Raw genomic sequence first — 20,276 nt, 5'->3', positions numbered from 1 at the left:
TTTCTTTCTTTCTCTCTTTCTCTCCTTTCTTTTTTTCTTTCTTTCATTCTTTCTCTTTCTATCTTTTTTTTTCTTTCTTTCTTCCTTCCTCCCTCCCTCCCTCCAGCCCTCCCTTCCTCCCTTCCTTTCTTCTTTCTTTCTTTCTCTTTCTTTCCCTTCTTCCTCTTCTTTCTTTCCCTTCTTCCTCTTCTTTCTTTCTTTCCCTTCTTCCTCTTCTTTCTTTCCCTTCTTCCTCTTCTTTCTTCCTTCCTTCCTTCCTTTCCTTCCTTTCCTTCCTTTCCTTCCTTTCCTTCCTTTCCTTCCTTTCCTTCCTTTCCCTTCTTGGGTCCCTGGCTAAAGTACTTCTCCAGTCATGAATAAAGGCATGAGACAAGCTGGAGTTTTATTTCTCTCCTCAGTTTCTTAGCTGGTTCTCAGTAAAGGAACACCAAAATGCTTTGGGTTCTGTCCAAAGTCTCTGAAGGTCTCCTGGTCTCACTCTGGCTCCTGATCCCACATTTCAGGGCACACGTCACTCCTCTAAGGTCTAGCCCCAAATCTTTCTGCCTGTATTTTGACACACAGGGTATTATTTTAGTTTTTTAGAACATAATATGTTTTGGGAAATGTTTTTGTAGGGTTTTCTGGTGGCATTGTATCTACCTATGGTGGCATTGGTCAATCCTGTGCTACCTCCAAAGAGTAGGATGGGAAATGGGCAATTAATGCCAAATGAATTGTTTCCATAATTGATTGGTAGTCATGTAAAGAATTGTATTTGTTCCTGGAGCTGTACTCCAGGTGTCCCTCCAATAGGACACTCTGGGAAGTGATGGAATTTCTGGTGATCCCTCAGGTCTTGGCTGCTGTTTGAAAACTCCCAGTTAAAGCAGAGAAGATCTAAATGTGACTCAGACACAGCTCTGCAGTGGAACACAATGAGTGGAGTGAACAGCCCCTCTGCCCCAGTTTGCAGAGCTCCTGCTGCACCCAGGGGAGCTCAGTCACACCACACCCAGCATTTCTTCAATGTTCAGCAAACCACAGGATGTTCCACCATAAATGTTGTTCTCAGGAGACTTTCCTCCTTGTGCTCCAAGCTTTCTCAGAGTATTATTTTTCGATAGTATTCTCCCAGAAACCAGGCTCAGCCCAGGTTTGTGCCACGCTCAACTACTAATGATAAAGATTTTTAATTAGAATGTAATGATTTTGTGTGCAAGGTACTGATCTGGGATGTGAGAGGCATCGATCCTGCTGCTGATTTCATCACAGACCTGCTATTTACTGACAGGCTTATTGCTTAATAGTGCCTGTTTCTCCTCCACCTTCCTTTGCCTTGTCTCTCAAAGATTGTAAATGTTGCAGGGAATGGGATTTTTTTCCTACTGAACGTATGGAGCAAACACAACACAACCCTGATCTCACCAAGGGACTTCAGTCATTACCATGTAACATTTATAATACTCTTGATTCATAATATATTCCAGATGAGCTTCCTAAGGCCCAGCCTTGAAAGTTAAATCAGTTGGCAATTTCTGAGCTAATTCAGATCTTAAAAACGATGCAATAAATTGATTTCTTTGTGTTCCTCTGTTGACATTCTGGTAACTCAGCTCCCAGTCCTGTAATGACTTTCCTGCAAACCTGAGTGTACTTTTGAACAGCTTTAGTGACGAGGGGAGCTGCTCATGTTTGCCATGTTAAGTGTGTGTCACTCATTGAGTTGGAAGAAAACACAAAATATCACATCCTTTTCAGTGTTTGGAAATGCTGGTTTGCATCCTTGCTTGCAAATCTTTGCCTTGTACAGGAGATTTTTTGTCTCCTGACCTTTACAAGAATGAGTTACTGCATGTGCTATGTGCTTACAATCAATTCATGCTAACCCTCAAAACCAGGCATTTTCAGGGAGAACGCCTCGTGTTCTTTCTGTTTGCTGCCTCCCTGTGAGAATATGGGAAGCCACGTCATTTCAGGCTTTCTTAGTGTCTTTTAATTATGTGCAACCCAAAAATTAATGAGCCAGTTCTCTGCATGTGAAAGAAGTCAGCAGTTTTTGGCTACACTCCGCAGCTCCTGGCTGAGGTTAGGGAGCTACTGTGGCACAAATTAATCTCGTTCTGGAGGGGATGTCTAAGAAAATTAGGTGATTAGTCTCTGAGAGGGCCTGTTTCTCTCTAAAATGAGAGAAATCTCCAACAGCAACAAGCTCAGATGAATTGCCTGGTGTTGGGTGAGATGAATATCCTCATGCTGGACCACAGGGGAATTCTTTCTGAGGGACCCAGATCCGGATGCACAGGGTGGAGAAGGAAACCTGCCTTCACAGCTCTGAGGAAAGCTGTGGGAGCACCCAAAGCCAAAAGGAGTTTTCTTGCCTTATGAGGGAGGTAGAATCTGTGATTCAAAAGAAAGGAATTGAGAATATTTCAGAGATTCTGAGTTTGCCTCAATGACTGTGGTACATTGGGTAAGGCAGGTAAATATATTTAGAGGTTTCTTGTGTTTATAATTGTTTCTGCTTCAGCTGTGGGTGGTTTTCTGAAACACTGGAAGAACCCTGGTAAAACCCCAGGTTGTGGTTTTGACATCAAGAAAGATTAACCCTGAATATAACTCATCTAGAGAGCTGAGCTTTGGAAAAAGCAGTTCCTTCTCTAGAATCAGTACTAAGTGTAAGATTATTTTGTGGAGCCTGAGCTGGTACTAATAACTTATTGAGAACCTGAGAAACTACAATCACACAGGTCTGGGAAGTCCCCAGTACAGAGTGACTTGGTCTGAGTGGCACTAAAATATGTCTTTCATGTCATACAGAAGCACTTCTTAGTTTTTTGTGATGTCCAACATAAAACTAGATGGTTCAGCCCAAGGCAAATTCTTTTCTTAATATTCGCTTTCATCTTGGACTGGAACAAAAAGTTTGAAGTTTTTGTGGAAAGCCTTTTTAAGATCAGCTGGAGATCACTGAAACAATGTTTTGATGTGGTGTGATGGTCATCCACACCTGCCTACAAGTGTCTGATGTGTGAGCTGGGATGTGACTCCAGTGAGATCTGAGGAGCTGTGGAACCAGCAGTGCTGGGTTACAGCTGCACCAGGGCAGGAACTGGTTTTGACTGCCCAGTAAATCTTTACCTTCTCTTGTCTTCTTGTGGAATCATAGAATTAGAGAATGGTTTGGGTGGGAAGAGACCTTAAAGCCCATCCAGTGCCACCCCCTGCCATGGGCAGGGACACCTTCCACTAGCCCAGGTTGCTCCAAGCCCCATCCAACCTGGCCTTGGACACTTCCAGGGATCCAGGGACAGCCACAGCTTCTCTGGGCAACCTGTGCCAGGGCCTCCCCACCCTCCCAGCCAACAATTCCTTCCCAATACCTCATCTAACCTTACTCTCTGTCAGTTTGAAGCCATTCTCCCTTGTCCTGTCACTCCAGCCCATTGTAAACAGTCTCTCTCCATCTTGTGAATTCCCTTCAGGTACTGGAAAGCCACCATTAGGTCACCCTGAAGCCTGACACTCTGAGTTTTGGCAGCTGGGAGTATGAATCAGAAGACTGCCATCCTTGGTGGCCTTCAGGAGAGTCCTCAAAGGTCAGAGAGTTTGCCCTCAGCTGCTGGTTATGGGCAGATGTTCAGTCAGGCACCTCCAAAATGCTCCTGGAGATTCCTGCTGTGAGGAAGAGCTGAACCCACTTAAATCCCCAAATTATGATGGAGCCACATCCTCTCCCAGTGACCTGGGATCACTACCCATGCACACTGAGGGGTGTTTGGCTGCCCTCTGAGGGCAGGGATGGTGGGGGGTCATCCCTGTCTCCCAGTGCTGTGTGTGCTGCTCATAAAGAGCTCTGATGAAAGTCAGCCCTAGGAGCAAACCCGGCAGGTAAGCTGGGCTTTACCTGAGCTGGGGTTTACCTAAGCTGAAGTGGCAAGTGATGGACAGTGCTGGGTTGTAACCTGGGCAGGGTGGGAGACAGAAGGGGTTGTAGCAGCTGCAAGAGGATCCAGATAAGGCTGGAATGAGAAAATCTCAGCGTTCCTGAGATAAGGATGAAATGCCTTACAGAAGTCATCTTGTCACGATACACAGGAGGATAAAGCCCTGGTGCTGAGCATGGGGATCAGTTGAGGTCATTTGGAGTTTTATGCCACTCCATTCTGCCCCAGTCACCTCTGGCTTCGAGTCTCTAGACCAAACATGCAACTTTGCTTGGATTTGCTAAATCCCTCCACGTCTCTAAACCCAGCTGTGGAGCTCTTTGGACAAGTCAGCGGGCTGGGACCTCCTGATTAAGGATTGCAGTGCCTGGAACCTGGCACTGACACAAGGACAACCCCCCAGATGTCACTGGAGATCAGCAGCAGCCACAGCCAAACCCATGGAATGGGCACAGCACCTCCCAGGTGCCACCAGAGAGCGCAGGGAGTGTCTCAGCTGGGGATCATCTCACCTCACGTGGATTTACTTGGATTCTCTTAATGGATTTTCAGGTGTTTCGAGCAAAAACGATGTTTTGCCATGGGGGAAAACCCTGAGTTGGAGAGTTTCTGATCCGTGTGACTCGGCAGGAATGTTCCTCATTTAATCAAACCCTTGTCAGGCACACTTCACACATCTCTCCCAGCAAGCAGAGGAGCCATTTTCCTGAAGTCAGGAAGGCGTTTGGTTAGACATTATTTTAAATATAAAATATGACATGTTTTGTCAAGAGTATCTTTAAAATGACAGTCTTGCTTTATGCTTGATTTTCTCTCCGTGACTGACTGGTGAGAACTGAAATAACTCCAAGGGCAAAAAATTGAGCATGTTTTTAATTAGTTTGCTGTTTGCCTCTGATATTTTGCTTGGTAAAAAAAACCTAGAAAATATTTTTTTTTCCTGAGAAAGGGCTGCATCTCAAAATTCAGACACCACCACAGAAAGGTGCAGTGCATTTATGACCTTGTGTGATTAGTGATCTCTGAATCTAATCTTAAGGTACTTTAATGGACTATAATTATCTACAGTGTATAGTTACTGCCTTTCCTGAGATTGATTTAAAATTGCCTCAGGAGGCAAGTGCTGTGTAATTATCTGATAAGAACTAAACTTGATACTCTGACTGGAAACTTTTGGAAACACAAAAATAAATACAGTTCAGGGCAAAACTTACTGCTGGCCAGCTTCAGGAATGAAATCTGCTCTCCCAGGCTGTCTCTGCAGTGACAGATAAAGAGGAAAAGGGGAAAAGCTTACAACCATTTTCAAGATATCAGCCTAATTTAGCAAACTTCGGGGTGGGTGGGCTTGCCCTCTGCCACAGATGTTCTTACAGAGTCATGAGTGGAGGAGAGGAAGGTGGAGAGAGAGGTGTGAACTCCTCTGCCCCATGTTCTAGACAGTGAGTTTTGCAGTAAAATAAACAAAGTGCTCAAGGGATTGTTGGTTGCACAGAGAAGGGGGTTCTGCAAACAGTGAGCTGTCCCTGGCTGTAGCACCAGAGCTCCCAGAAGAAGACAATCCCAATGTGAGGTTCTCACTGGAGCTGGTGACACAGGTAGGACCAAATGCCATTTCACAGCTTCACCAAATTCACCACATTTTAGTACCCAACACGTGGTGTGACAGCACTGCTAAGGGCAGAATGTTCTGGGAAAATCACACATTCAATTGCCTATTTTTTACCTTGCTCTTTTTCTGTTATTTCAAATGTTTCTCTGCTCCTTGGAGCCATCATAAGAGTCAGAGACACCTCGAGAAGTTTGCTGTGAGAGGCAGGAGAGAAGTCTCTTTAGACTCTCCCCATGTGTTGACTGCAGTAAGAGTTTGGGAGTTTATCTCAAATTAATGGGGTGCCATCTGCAGGAATGGTTGATTTTGGTTTATGAAGGCACATGGATCCCATCTGAGCTGGGACAAGGAACAGTGGACTTCAGGGTGATCTTCAGCATGCAGAGTTCTTGACTTAAGCTTTTTTCCTTTCTTTTTCCTTGGCTTGCTTAGGAAAATGGGGTGGGTTGATGGGCCGGGCTTTTCCATGTTCAACCCCAGCTGTGCCTCGTTGTCCAAAACATGTTGGGAAGAGTTTGTGCCAAGGGGATAATCCCAGGAATAGGAGAGGCTCAAGCCTTCTGCCTCTCCCAAGCCCACAAGGCTTTCAGGTTCAGTCCTGTGGACAACCCAGCTCAGTTTCTGTCACTGCTACACTGAAGAATAATGTAAAATTATTCCATGGCAGAAAAGTCTTCTTTAAGCTGGGGGACTTGTTGGTTGTCTCCTGCAGTCTTCTCAGAGAGTCAGTGATAGTTGTCTGACACACAAGCTGTAGTGTCTTCCGCAATGCACCTCAACTTTGGACCTTTTTATGAGGAATGGAGGCAAATCAGTTGTGAAATGGGAGTTGTTGGATGCTTAAGGATCACTGAGTGTGGCTGGAGCACAGCTGATGCAGACAGGAGGCAGTCAGGATGTACTTAGTGCTCAAAGAGAGGTGGATTTCTTAAAGGGAAAGAAGTTAAAAGGTAAAAATAAGTTGAAGGAAAATTTTGAAAGATGAAAATGTGAATGAAGTTTGAGCTTGGAGGGCCTTCCCACCAAAATGCCACAATGCAGCAATCGGGGAAAAGGAGTGTTCAGTGGAGAAGTCAAGGAAAAAGTTAGAAAAAGTAAAAAAAGCAACACAAAAAAGGACAAAAAAGGAAATTAGCTGGGAGTATGATGTGGAGTATAAAAAACACTGAGAGATAACCTCACCTGGCAAAAGGGTTTTCTTTTGTAACCTTGGAAGACAAAACCTTTGGAGTGTTACAGGCCCAGTGGGAGATGAAGGGGATAAAATCTCTAGTAGTGACTCAGAAATGGCAACATAATTAAATATTTAGAAAGAACAACCCTCCCCATGAAAGTTCAAATGTCACCTGAACACGTCCAGCTTGGTTAGAATGACATCAGTGGTGGATCTAATATGGTATTCAATTAATAGGGAATGAAGGGACAGGAATAGAAGGAACACGAGCATGGTTTTTATGGAAACAGGCTCTTGCCAGCTTGTTTAATCAGGATGAGATTACACATTTAGGTGGTAAAGGAAGTGGTGAGCTTGATATACTTAGTCCAGTAGACTTTTTTAAGGCATTTAACCAGGTCTGCCTGACATTCTGTATAAGAACAAGTGATATCCTGTCAGGCAAGTTCACGTTAACTGGATTGCAAAGTGACTGACACAGCTGAAGTTACTGCAGCAAAACCATGAGTTTTTTTTTTTTCTTATTTTTTTCTCCCCAAAACTGAGGTCTGCATGGATTAGGAGTAGGCAGAAGCTATTGAATATTTTTATCTAGTAGCACTGCAGACTCAATACAGATAAAGCACAGGGCTGACAGAGGGCTGATGAAGTGGTGAATAATGAGGAGGCTTGGGAACGATCTAGATAGTTTGACAAGTCAGCCCACTCAATATGAGTTTGTTTTAATATCTTCAGAGTAAGGACAGGCAAGCTTTATATCTTGTTTTATATATAACAGCTGCTGCAGCTGGGAAAAAACAGTGTTCAGGTGTGTGAGGCTCTGAGAAAACTGGAATAGTGGAAGGTGTCCCTGACCATGGCAGGGGATGGAACAAGATGGGCTTTAAGGCCCCTTCCAACCCAAACCATTCTGGGATTCCAGGATTCCTAAGGAATCCAAGGAATGAAAAGCAAACCTGTAAATGAGGTTCCCTTCAGACCACTTAACCTCATTAAAAGAACAAGCAATAAATCAAAAAACCCCGCAACTCCCACCCTGAAACCTAGAAACCCAGAAGGAGTCATGCAAGGCTTCTCAGCAGCCCAGGGAAAATTTTAGCTTAATAATGATGAGATAGATCCCCTTTAAGGGTGGGTGGAGTAGGGCTGAGAGAGGTCTAAGAGGGTTTTGAGGGACTAGGAGGGTCCATGGGACCCCTGGGAAGGGCCTGGTAGCAGCAGACAATGTGGGGTGCTCAGTGTCCCTTCGGATTTAGAGTTCAGACCCCGGTGGGAAGGTGTTGTGGGGTTAGTCCCTGCCTCCCACATCACTCCTGGGACTGCTTCCCCCTGCTCCCCAAGGTGCAGAGAAGGTCTCAGCTTTGGCTGCAGTTTTTACTGCAGCAGAGCTGCTGGATTTCTGTTCTGGATATATAATTTACTGGCTGTTTGGAAGCAAATGTCACTTTCTCTGTATATTTACAGACAGCTGGGGACCTTGAGGCAGCTCTTTAAGGAGCTGTATTTACTTTTAGATGCAAACAAAATATTAAAGTGCCCTCCAGAAATCTCTGCGCTCACACAAACATCTCATATTCTATATTATTTATATGTGTGAGTGTGTGGGCCGCTGCAGCTTGTCTCTGTCTGCTGCATTAACTCTCCTCGTGTGACAGGTCTCTCTAGATGAAGAAATCTGCAGAGAGCGGACAGACAGTTGCTGGAGGGTTGTTAATATGGGAAAAAAATGTCTTTTTCCTGTCCTCTTAGATCAGGAAGGTGAAAAAAAACTCCTTAAACGTGGCCAAATCTCCTCGCCGGCAAAAACTTGGCAGATTTTCCTCATGGAGGAATTATGGAAAATTAAAATAGGTGTTTTGCATAACTTGGAAGAATGGGGGGGGAAAGTTGTAACACTGATAAAATGGATCCTGCTCTCACTGGCACACAGGCTTTCTTGCAAACTGTTACATCCACTCCATCACAGCCTTAAAATTCTTTCCCAGTCCCAGAGATTTTCCTGCCTGGTGGGGACGTTGCCACTGACCTGTGTGCTGTTCCCATTCGTTCTGAACACACGGAGAAAAGGAGACTCTCTCCTGGAAGGTTAATTAGAGAGCTCACGGCTCCCAGACTGTGATTCTCATTCTCACTACATTATCTCATGTACAGTTCCCTGATGACAGTCTTTCCAAGGGCTTTCCTTGGGCTTGTCAAAGGGCTGGATGGAGACACATGACACGTCTTTGGAATACAGGATGACAGTTTGTCAGTGTGGGTGACAATTGTCCCAGACAACTCTGCAGTTGTTAGGGATGGGCAGAAGGGAGGGCCTGAGGGCTCTGGGGCTTTGCTCCTGAAGGGATGGGGAATTGCCCAGGACCTGCATCCTCAGGGAAAGCCTCGGGGCTTTCCTGGCTCACACCACAGGAATATTGGCCTTTCACCTCTGCAACAACGAGCAGGACACTTTGGTGGGAGTCAACTTTCTCAAAAATGTGGGGGTTTGGAAATCCTTTCGGCTTTGGTTGAGATCAGAATGTGGACACTGCTCTGGGGCATTCCAGCAGTTCTGGCTCGAGCCTTGTCCAGAGATGGTGTGTGGGATGGAGGTGTATGGGATGGTGGTGTAGTGGGATGGAGGTGTATGGGATGGAGGTGTATGGGATGGTGGTGTATGGGATGATGGTGTTTGGGATGATGGTGTATGGGCTGGTGGTGTAGTGGGATGGTGGTGTATGGGCTGGTGGTGTATGGGCTGGTGGTGTATGGGCTGGTGGTGTAGTGGGATGATGGTGTAGTGGGATGATGGTGTTTGGGACGATGGTGTATGGGATGGAGGTGTATGGGATGGTGGTGTGTGGGATGGTGGTGTATGGGATGATGGTGTTTGGGATGATGGTGTATGGGCTGGTGGTGTATGGGCTGGTGGTGTAGTGGGATGGTGGTGTGTGGGATGGTGTTGTGTGGCATGGTGGTGTAGTGGGGTGATGGTGTATGGGATGGTGGTGTTTGGGATGATGGTGCAGTGGGATGATGGTGCAGTGGGATGATGGTGCAGTGGGATGATGGTGCAGTGGGATGATGGTGCAGTGGGATGATGGTGCAGCGGGATGATGGTGCAGCGGGATGATGGTGCAGTGGGATGATGGTGCAGTGGGCCTGCTCTGCTTCCTTTTGCAGTTCATCTGGTGCAGCCTTTTATGTAAACTCGATATTTTCTTCATGCATGCACTGCCAGCCCTCCGAGCCCTTCTCCAGGGAGTGAGGTGGGGGGAAGACCCCAGGGAGTGGGACCTGTGCCAGGGCAGGGTCAGGTTGGATCTCAGGAAAAGGTTCTTCCCCCAGAGGGTGGTTGGGCACTGCCCAGGCTCCTCAGGGAATGGTCATGGCCCCAAGGCTGCCAGAGCTCCAGGAGTGTTTGGACAATGCTCTGAGGGACAGGGTGGGATTTTTGGGGTGTCCTGTGACAGGCCATGATCCTTTTGGGTCCCTTCCAACTCAGAATATTCTGTGACTGTACAACTACATTGCAGCCCTCTCTCTGTACTTGGGTTGGACAATAAAACACTTGACCAACCTGGAGCCTCACCTTCCTCCCTCCCATCCCTGCCTTCACACCCCAGCTCTGTCCCCCTCCGTTGGATTGCTGTCTGGGCTCTTCTCCTGAAGGAATTGTCACATGCCTTGGAATTCCACTAACCTTATAACCCTGGTGTTCTGAGACAGCCTGTTCATATTGGCTCTAACACAGCAGAAATCTGGGTGATATCCATAATATCAGAGGAGAATTTTTATGATTACATGACACGGTGCCTGAAGAAACCCCAAACAACCCGAGACCTATGAAAATCAGCAGCATGTGCTGAGGAAAATCAATAAGTAATTTGCCCAGAGAATCCCAAAGAGAATGCATGTTTTTTGAGACTTAGAATAACTTTTGCTTATTGATTCCTACAATCTCCCAAACAGGGGGAAATGTAAATACAGGGATCCTGCTCCTCTGGAGTTCAGTGGGAGGAGGATCAGCCCTGAGCTGGCAGCTTTGGGATTTGCAAAGGTGTGTTCTGCTGCTTAATGAAACTGTTTAATTAGAAAACTTTGTCACAGCCTTTTTGTAGCTTGCAGGCAGTTTTACCAAACAGGCTGAATAATTCTTCCAAACCATTAGAGCTCATTGGTATTCTCAGCTTCGAAGGGAGAGGGACATGGAGAGCACGGATAATGAGAGCTGGGTGGAATTTGGAGAGTCATCTTTGTGGGGTCTGAGTCTTTATCTTCTGAGCAGGTACTTGTGTCTTCTTCTGGAATCTGTCACCTGACAAGCCGAAATTAAGCTGAAATATTAATAACTATGTATTTTGACTGGTTTTTAGATAAGACTGTGCAAAGCCAGAGTGTTAAATCAGGGCTAATTTAACCATGCCTACTTTTAACCAGTTTAACTCACATTGGGTTTTTTTGATTTTCATATTAAAATCTTCTGGTTCTGTCACAGAATGGAAATATCTACTCCTAATACAGTCTATATTTCTGGGTGTCTTGAAAAAACAGAGGAAGTTTAAATTGAGAATCCAATTTTTAAACTCAATTTTAGTATGATTTTGAGCACAGAAAAACTTTTCATCTATAATGTAATTTGCTTGTAAGTACAAAACTCACATTTTGCCTATTCTCCCTTATTCACAATGCTGGCTATTAAAGCACAGTTGGGGCTATGCACAAGTGAGAGTGACAATTCTCTTACTCTTAAAATACCAAAGGAAAAATCTCATGTCAATTCTTGAGTTTGAATTTTTTTAATGTGCAAATGTATCCAAAATACTGAAAATTCATGGGAGAAAAAAAGTGAAAAATTGTGGCAAACAAACCCTTCTCTGTTTTGGAACAATGTCATTGTTTTTGCAACCCAGTTATTCAGCTGCTCTTCCTGACTTAGAGTGGTGCCTGATCTAATTTTACTGCTGGGTACTTCATATCATCCTTCTCCAAAATTCAGCTTAATTTCCATTTCTTCACAAGGCTCAGCTCAGGTAGAAATGGGCTGGGATGGACCACAGTGTATAACTAAGAAAGATGGTGTTTAAGGGACATCTGGGTCAGAGTTAAAGTGGTGAATCAGAGGTGGCTGCACTTGGAGCTGCTCATCCACTTCAGCTGGGAAATCATTTGGGTTGGAGTTAATATCCAAATCTACTCCTTCAGTTAAAAAGCTGAGGCAAAAATTTCCTAGATAAGCTTTGCAGCTGGAGAAAGATGGAATGGATTCTTACTGTGGTCATAAAGGCAGATTATTCAGAAGATTAGGAAGAAATGTTCCTAAAAGGATCAGCTTCACCTTAATGCCATCTTTGTAGATTTTATAAAATTAGCTCCATAAAGTCAGATTTTTAAAGGACACGTAGGGACAAAGTATAAAAAGTTACGAGCAAGGGTTTTAGAAATGCTCTGTGACCATGGGAGGACAGATTTGGTGAAGCTGGTCACGGTGCTGGGTTTTTTGGTGACATGTGGCTGTGTCTAACAAACATTTCCTGGGTTCCTGCTTGTGCCCATCGCCTCTGGTGCTGCAGAGGCTGAGAGCTGTTGGCCTCCTCTCTCTGGTGGCTGAACCTCCTCCAGGCTGAGCGGTGCAGCTCTGGCAGGTGTCGCTGTCAAAGTCGGGACGGGCAGAGCGACATGAAATCTTCTTTCAAAGCAGGGACAGGGTTACAAGAAGGCTGCAATCACTTTATTGTAACAGGTTGCAAATATTTATATTTTTCACATATCACACATGTCAACTTTCTGTTGGTGTTTTCACAGATCAGGCCATACACACATCACTCTACCATTGGTACACACAGGTCAGGCCACCAGGCCATCCACATGTCAACCTGCCATTGGTACTTTTATGTATACACACACCAGGATTGGTTGCAAACTAGCAAACACAGTTTTTGTCGAGTCATCCTGACTTGTAAAAAGTACAGGAAGTCCATTTCTGTCCTCCATCTTCTTCCAGTCTGAAAGTTGCCCACATTCCTCTGCCTGCTGTGTTCTCCTCCTGTCAGGGGTGTACTGTAATCTGGTTTATGTCCACTGCTTCGTTGATAAATGCCAGCCTGCTGACAGGCTTGCTGTCAACCCCGACAGGCAGGTGTCACGTGTCCCTCAGGAGTGGTGTGGCCCTTCCCTGGACTCTCTCTGCTGTGTTCACAGCATCACTGAGGGTGGAAAGGACCTCTGAGATCATCCAGTCCAACCTGTGACCCAACCCCGCCTGGTCACCCAGCCCATGGCATCGATGCCCTGTCCAGGCTCTGCTCAAACCCCTCTACCTGGCCATGTGCTACAGGTGTGGCCTCCCCAGTGCTGAGCAGAGGGAGAAGTTCCCCTGCCTGGACCTGCTGGCAACACTCCAGTGCAGCCCAGGGCACCTTCTCTGCTGCAAGGACACGTCACTGGCTCATGTCCAGCTTGGCATCCGCCGTAACCCCCAGGTCCTTCTCTTGCTTCTCTCTCCAGCTGGTCATCCCTCAGCCCGTGGTGAGATTATCCCACCCCTGGGGCAGGAGCTTGCACTTTCCTTTATTGCCTTTATTGAATTCCAGGCAGCTCATATTGGCCCATTTTTCCCTCCTGTTGAGGTCTCTCAGAGCAGTGGCCAGAGCTGCCAGCACATCAGCAGCTCTGCCCAGCCATGGATCACTCCACCCCCTCAGCCGGGTCACTTAATAAACTCATCGAGCAATACTGGTGCCAGTATTGATCCCTGAGGGATGGAGACTGAACTTACAGTTGCCTTTCTCAAAGAAAATCCATGAAGCTTTTCAGTGGCAGCTCTTTGTGAGCAGCCACAGCAGTTTCAAGCCATCAGGAGCCTCTCAGATGTAAATGGGGAGAGATTATGCTGCACCTTCTCAGTGATAAACAATTTCCATCTCCAATGATGTTTTAAGTAACATAACAACACAGAATCAAAGAATGAATCGTTTAGGTTGGAAAACATTGTGTTTGTCACAATTTTTCACTTTCTTCTCCCACGAATTTTCACTATTTTGCAATATTTTGCACATTAAAAAAAAAAAATCAAACTTAAGAATCAACATGAGATTTTTCCTTTGGCATTCTAGGAGTAAGAGAATCGTCACTCTCACTTGTGCATAGCCCCAATTGTGCTTTAATATCCAGCAGTGACAATAAGGGAGAATAGGCAATCTTTAATAGTCCAACTTTTAATTAATATTTATGTGTTAATGTATTTTCCATACTTTTAATTAATATTTATGTGTTAATGTATTTTCCATACTTTTTTTCCATGACCTTTGCATCAAGCCTTGTAAATGCTAAGAAACCCAAATAAGAAGAGAGCTCCAGGGTCCCAGCTCACCCTGCCAGGTTAAGGGGATTGAATGTTGTGCCTCCAGGTTTTCTCCCTGTCACACCAAGTAACTTCTGTGAGCTCCATCCCAAGGTTACTCCCAGAATTTTTAGGGGGAAGAGTATTTTCCTTTAACACCTCCCAGTGGTAAGTGGTTCAAGACAGAATATAGCATTTTGTGAAGTAAACTCGGGGCTTTCCCTCTACACACATGTGACTTTTGGAGGTAAAGTTTTGCACTTCAGTAAAACTCCTCTCTGTTACAGGGCAGCTGTTTTGGGTAGAATTTTGTATGAATTTAAGGAAGTAAAATTTTTATTTTTTCCTTATTTCTTTTTTCTTATTTTCCACTTTTACAATGGAAACTTATACTCTCTGAGTTTAGGAAATAAGGCACAAAAGAACCCATCAGCAGCTGGTTTTCACTGACATGCTTTTAACAGGTAAGAATGGTTATTCTGAATCAAAAAACAGACTAATTTACTGCAACTGCTGTCATTGCTGCTGAAAATCTTGTAACTGGGAGATGAGGACACGAAAATCTTTGAGCTCAACCTTGCAGATGAGGCACGAGGGGTGCCAAAGCCCATTTTCTGCTGGGAGAAATTTGTGTGAGATAATTAAAACCCGTGTGGGAAAAGAGCTTTGTGCAAGGTAGGGAGGGAGCTTCCCTTGGAGCAGCGTAAATGTGTTGGGAGCACACTGATTTTTGAGGATTTTGCCTCAGGAGCACAGGAATGTTGGCTGAGGTGCTCCTTTTGCTTTTGGAATTTTTCTTTCTTCAGCAGAAAAGGTGATTTAAGAGGATGGAGAAGGCTTTGGTTTGTATCCATGTCCACTGGGATGGTGGTGCCTTTCTGGTGCCCTGTCCAAGCTCTGCTGCTGGAAAGGGCACCAGAAGTGATGTGGTGAGACAGGATGAGAGGAAACAGCCTCAAGTTGTGCCAGGGGAGGTTTACACCAGATATTAGGAAAGATTCCTTAATGGAAAGGGTTGTAAAGCACTGGAACAGGCTCCCCAGGGCAGTGGGCACAGCCCCAAGGCTGCCAGAGCTCCAGGAGGGTTTGGATGATCCTCTGGGGCACAGGGGGTGACTCTTGGGATGGGCCTGTGCAGAGCTGAGGGTTGGACTGGATGGTCCTGGTGGGTCCCTTCCAGCTCAACATATCCTGGGATTTTGTGATTCTGTGTCACTGCAAGGCAATAAAAAATACTTTGGGACCCTGGAAATCACACAGTTATAGTCAGAATATGCTCTGTGGGTGCTGAGGAGCAGCTTATTTCTGGTGGGCTGTGCGGTGGAGTCCCAGGGCACTGTGATGTCCCACCCTTGTGAAGCCTCCAGGAAAGCTGGAGAGGGACTGGGGACAAGGGCCTGGAGTGACAGGACAAGGAGGAAGGGCTTCAAACTGACAGAGAGTAGGGTTAGATGGGATACTGGGGAGAAATTCCTCCCTGTGAGGGTGGGGAGGCCCTGGCACAGGTTGCCCAGAGAAGCTGTGGCTGCCCCTGGATCCCTGGAAGTGTCCAAGGACGGGGCTTGGAGCAATATGGGCTAGTGGAAGGTGTCCCTGCCCATGGCAGGGATGAGCTTTAAGGTCCTTCCAAGCCAAAGTATCCTGGGATTCTGGGATTCTGTGATCTCAGACCAGTGCCCAGGGGTGGCTCAGAACACAGGCATTTCTCAGTCCTCTCAGGAGCCCACATGACTTTATTTTTTATAAATCATCACTTTTCAGTGCTACAACTGCCCAGACTTGGCAATGAGAGCAGCCTGCAAAGGAAAGAGCCCCATGGCAGGGTAGCTGGCTGAGAATTCTTCAGACTGGGAAACTCTACCTAGAAGTCCCTGCAGTTTGTCTCCTCCTCCCTGAGAAAAGATTTTGTTGTTTTTCTGGTGCTCTGTAAGATTCTGCCTACAGCTGTCAGCATTTTCCTAACCAGTCACAGACATTAGGATGAAATACTTTACAAGGGAAAGGTAAATGGAAATTTCTCTTGCCTGTCCAGCTCTGGGTGCTGTAAGGAAAAATATCCATAGTATTTATATCTATTATACTAAAATTGCTGCTGTACCTTTCCCAGTGCCTTAATAACAGCAGAAAATCAGGTTTATCTTTTTTTTTTTTCACATTGCTGGACGTTTACACCCTTCTGTATTACGTCTTTTAGGTTTTTTTAGATTTTATTTTGTGCTGTTAGACCAGGCTCTGGCATTTTGCTAAGAAGCAAAGGCTGCTGATTTGTGTAACAGCTGTCATTACTTTAAAGAAGGCTTTAATAAAACCTTTTTGCAAGGGAAGAAAGAGCTGTATTTCAGGGATCCTGGGGGAAAGGTGGCATCTCCCTTCCCTGTCACATCCCACCTGCCACTGCTTCACCACTGAATCAATAAGTGCTGCTCTCCCCACCTCCAAACTGTGTCTCTGTGGCTGGAAATTTAAATAAATAACTCCCCAAGCAGTGCAGCCTCTTCCCAAGCTTTTCCTGCTTGTCAGATTTCTCCTTCTCCCTGTTTTTCACTGGGAATGCTGGCTGTGCTTCATTACAATAAATGCTTTGCCACATTAAAATGTCTCCAATATACTTTGGCAGCTGCATTAACAGATAGATGGCTTCTCTCCCTCCAGTGCTTAAATTATGAGCAACTTTACCTTCAGGTTTGGGGACTTTTTTATTTTTAATTTTAATTTTTTAATTTAATTTTTAAATTTTTTTTTTTTGAGGTGAGAGGACTCTCATAAACAGGGAAATGATGCTCCCAGGTGGAAATTCTTTAGGGAGCTCAGTGGGAATGGCATGAAGTCCCCACTTCATCTCTGGAAATGTTCAGTAAACACATGGATGTGGCACTTGGGGACATGGTTTAGTGGTTACGTGGTGGTTGGGCTTGATGACCTTAGAGGGTTTTTTCCAAGTTTAATGATTCCATGATTACAAGTTGGTTGTGATTAAGGAGACCATGGATACCTGGAACAGAAATATGTGCTCCACAGAAAGGAGCAGCTGGAGGAAGGAGACTCTGCCTTTCTTACCCTGATTTTTCCATCTGAGGAGGCAACAGGTGGGTGCAGAAGGTTTTTCCTCCTGCAGGTCTCCTCTCTTCCACAACAAAGGATCAAGGCCATCATTGGAACCCCTCTCTTGCAGCTGGAAATCAGGGAATTACTGAGGTCCAAGGTTTAATTTTTAATTTTTTTTTTTTTTTTAAGGTGAGAGGACTCTCATCCCCAGAGAAATGATGCTCCCAGATGGGAGTTCTTCAGGGAGCTCAGTGGGAACAGGATGAAGTCCCCACTTCATGCCTGGAAGTGTTCCATAAACATGTGGATGTGGCACGTGGGGACATGGTTTAGTGCTAACAGGGTGGTGCTGGGTTAGTGGTCAGGCTTGATGGTCTTAGAGGGGTTTTTCCAAGCTTAATCATTCCATGTTGGTTGTGATTAAGGAGACCATGAATACCTGGAACAGAAATATGTGCTCCAGTGCCACAGAAAGGAGCAGCTGGAGGAAGGAGACTCTGCCTTTCTTACCCTGATTTCTCCATCTGAGGAGGCAACAGGTGGGTGCAGAAGGTTTTTCCTCCTGCAGGTCTCCTCCCATAACAGGCCATCACTGGAACCTCTCTCTTGGGGCTGGAAATCAGAGAATTACCTGAAGTCCAAGGCCACAGCAGTGGGGGAGGGACAGCACCTATTTAAAGAAGGTTGTGCTGGTTCAAAAGGAAAACTCAGGGTGGGAGCTGGAGGCGAGAGAATGTGAGTCAGGCTCTGCTCCCTCCTCCAGGCAAACCCTCCTCGCTCATTTTGAGTAGTTAAAGCATTCAGACTAAAAAGGACTGAGGTATAAAATATTTAATCAGGTTTCCCAGCCTTTCCTTATGATGTGCAATAATCATGATGCAGAAAAGGGGCTGAAAGATTCTTCGAGGCAACCACACAGGGTGTTTTAGGTTCTTCCTGTCACTCAGCAAAAAAAATAATGTGAGCTTTCTAAAAATACCTGGGTGAGATCTGATGTGTGTGTGTGTGTGCTGTCAGACTGCCCCACATCAGTCCTGGGAGGTGCTGAGAGCTCCTGGTTTCACAGCAAGGGCCACTGTTTTAAAGGCATTCAGATATTTAGCTTCATCCTGTTATAATCCTCTAATTTATGGCAATTTAAATCCTCGTGCTAATTTATATTTCAGAATCTGATTTTCAAAAAAGGACCCTACGAATTTTTTTTAATGTATTTTTCAAGAATATTCTTTAAAAATAAGAACATCTAGGCACTTAAATCCCTGTACTTTCTAGAAAAGGCTCTGGAGCAAATGCAAAGCCAGGCTTGAGGAAAGAAGGTAGAAATGATTTTTCTGAGTGATCAGAAGGATTCTTCAGGGTTGGTACATCCAGGTTTGTGAGATTCTGAGCCACAGGGCTGATGGAGACCCTGAAGGGAAGGTCTCATCCTGCAGGAGACAGAAGGAAGTGGGATAGTTTTCTACCAACTCTTTTAGTTGCTTTCTCTGCCATTTATATTTTCTGTATTTTAAGAAAGGTTGAGTATGACCTAATTTTGAGGTTAAAAGGCCTCTTTCTGGTTCTAAGGGTAACTTGGAGAAGGCAGTTCAGAGTTCTGAGGGGACTCTGGATCTCTCACTCCTGCGAACACGGGTGGCAACATGAAGAGATTTTGGTTCTGTCCGTTTGTCATTTACTCTTTTTGCAGGCTGGGAAGTGCAGTGATATCTAAAAAGCAAACAGAGGGCAAGGGACAGGACTGGATTTTCTGTACTAGTTCCTGGGTCAGGTTTCTAAGCCATGACAGCAATCTGGGTGGTGGAACAGTGGGAATAAAAGACTGTTAATGAGATTGATAATCAGAATTCAGCTTTCATGTGTTTATTTATTTATTTACAGACACTGCAGTGAATTTTGGGCAGGAGTTCAGCCTCACTAAATGTACTCACAAGTGCTTTTGTTCAGGCTTTCCCACCTGTCTGCTTTGCTAAGCCAAAGTTCACTGATGTCACCGATTTCCAGTAGGACACTGGGAATATGTATTCGTGCTGCTCTCCTATGTTTTCCTATTGATCTTTGAAGAGATGGAGGAGCAAAGGAGCTGTGGCTTCTTCCAGCATCTCCACTATTAAGAAAAGGCAATAATAAGGCAAAGCCCAGAACTCTTGTTCTTCCAACCCTGCAAAGTGCTCTGCAAGCACATGATTACACAGTAGAACAGAAGGATTTTGTACAATGAATATTTAAGCATCATATGATCTGGAGATACTATGGATATCCCATGTCTGCAGGATTTCTTTCAGCACTCCCTGTGGGTATTTTGTACCGTTTTCCAGCTAATCACATCAAGAAATTTTTGTCTGTACTGGTTCCCATGTCCCATGGAGGGAGGTCTGATATAACTGAGAGTCTCATCTGCATTTTCCTGAGGGCCTGGGCCATGTGGTCACCTCAGGCTGCAGCACACACTGACACCCCAACTACAATCCCAGGTCCCTGGGAGTCTCAATCCAGCCATCAATCCCACCCAGAGGTACTGCTGAAGTTTTTATCACTGTGGTTATTGCCCTGCAGCTTCTTTGCAACTGTTTTTTTGGGGCATCTGCATCCTAAAGATCAACGTGGGAGTTTCCCCCAACGAATGTCCCTTGCTCATTGTTGCAGACAGAGATATTCTGAAAGAAAAATCCAACTAATTTACTAACAAATTAATCCTATGAATCAAATTAGTCCAAGGAATTAACAAGTTCTGACACAAATCTGTGCCTTCTGACACAAACATCTTTCTGTACTCCTACTAGGGCAGGCTCCAGAACCACTCACAAACCACTTCTGTTTGAGTAACCAAGATTTCAGTACAAATTAACAGGAGGATAAATGCAGGGTTTTTCAGTTCAGTGCTAAAAATCTGCTTTATTTCTTCAAAAGGACCACATTCCTTTCAATCATTAAGCAGCCTGAGCGAGTTGAAGATGTCCCTGCTCATTGCAGGGGGTTGGATTCTAGGACCTTTAGAAGGTGCCTTTCCCAATTCTATGATTCTGTGACACAAAAAAAGGTAACCAGGACTCCTCTTTACTCTGCTTGTCCTTGTTTTCCACCTGTGGGGTTTGCAGTGCCAGTTTCCCAGTGAAGGCTCAGAGCTCCACACTGTACTGGCCATTTTTGGGGCGCTTTATGAGCGATAAAAATTGAAAAACTTGGCTCTAGGTTTCCAAA

At 45.1% G+C, this 20,276-nt stretch overlaps 1 long non-coding RNA gene across 2 annotated transcripts in view; it reads left to right on the top strand.

Annotated features, from left to right (window-relative positions):
- Positions 1-20,276, top strand: part of LOC120323809 — a 49,566-nt gene that overhangs the window by 20,815 nt on the left and 8,475 nt on the right. The window contains exon 4 of one of the 2 annotated variants that reach the window (XR_005564677.1): positions 17,504-17,617. The exons of the other annotated variant lie outside the window; for it this stretch is intronic. This is a non-coding gene — a long non-coding RNA (uncharacterized LOC120323809). The remainder of the gene's footprint in view (positions 1-17,503; positions 17,618-20,276) is intronic. 2 annotated transcript variants of the gene reach the window in all.

Source organism: Pipra filicauda, unplaced genomic scaffold (genome assembly GCF_003945595.2).
Source record: "Pipra filicauda isolate LSUMZ 115617 unplaced genomic scaffold, ASM394559v2 scaffold347_size1265977_pilon, whole genome shotgun sequence".
Taxonomy (NCBI): Eukaryota; Metazoa; Chordata; class Aves; order Passeriformes; family Pipridae; genus Pipra; species Pipra filicauda.
This window is presented reverse-complemented; position numbering and strand designations above follow the sequence as displayed.